Raw genomic sequence first — 1,061 nt, forward strand, 5'->3', positions numbered from 1 at the left:
AGGGCGGCTGGGAAGCGGCGGCCGCCCCCTGGGAGTGGACGCGTCTCGGGGTCTGGCCGCGGGCGGCGGCTGGGGGGATCCGAGACGTGGAGGCCGTGCTGGAGCGCGGTCGCCGGACGGGGGCGGAGCCAGCCGAAGACAGGTGCAGGCGACACTCCCGAGGTCACTGGTCAGTGCCCGCACTGACAGTCACGCTCTTCTGTGCCCGTAGGAGGGCGTCTGTCCAACGTACGGAGAGAGGCCAGACACTGCGACATGCTGGCAAGAAGGGAGCAGCCAGGGCGGGGACCTCTGGCCGGCCCAGCCAAAGGAGGACCGGTCTGCAGGGAGTCCCAGGAGACCTCTAAGCGTCCGCGGGAGTCCCCAGCGGCCGGAGCAGGCATGCGTTATTTCAGAACACCAAGGGGCACTGGGGCATCTGCACTGCGGAGAGAAGTCCGCTGTGGACTCAGAGTCAGAAACACTCACTGCGCTGTAATAAGATAGAGTTTTATCCCGTAGAAAGCTTATACTCCAAATTAGCAATTCCTATCCTTGGTTTAGCCATCAAATGTCATCAGCGGTTTCAAGTTGTCTGTGACATGTTCGCAGGATTTCCTGACATTGTTTCACGAATTAGAGGAAGAGATCTAGGCTAAAGCACTTTGATGAGAGGTGTTAGTTGCTGGAGCTGGCATTCTACCACTAAGACCAACGTCACTTCCCAAGGGCAAGTGACGTCTTCCCAGAAGGGTCATTTGCGGCAGCTTGTTCACCTGCCAGTCTTGGTCATCTACAGCTGTGTACGCAGTGAGATCGATGTGTGTGCTTACATTAAACCCCAAATATCTCCTGCGTGGACACACACCTCAAAATAATCGAACCTGACAATGAAAATCCCAACTCAAATGCCTGTCATCGGGACTGAACGGAGGCCGGTGTTCTGCAGGGAACCCAGTCCCCCTACACGAATTCAGAAGGCCGCTGTTCTCTCCCCACTTCGCACTCGCTGTCGACACCACCTCCTCTCCTCTCAATCTCAGCTGAAACTTCAGCCTGAACATTTTGAAGAACGGAGATAT

This window comes from Pteropus vampyrus, unplaced genomic scaffold (assembly GCF_000151845.1).
Source record: "Pteropus vampyrus isolate Shadow unplaced genomic scaffold, Pvam_2.0 Scaffold343, whole genome shotgun sequence".
Classification (NCBI taxonomy): Eukaryota; Metazoa; Chordata; class Mammalia; order Chiroptera; family Pteropodidae; genus Pteropus; species Pteropus vampyrus.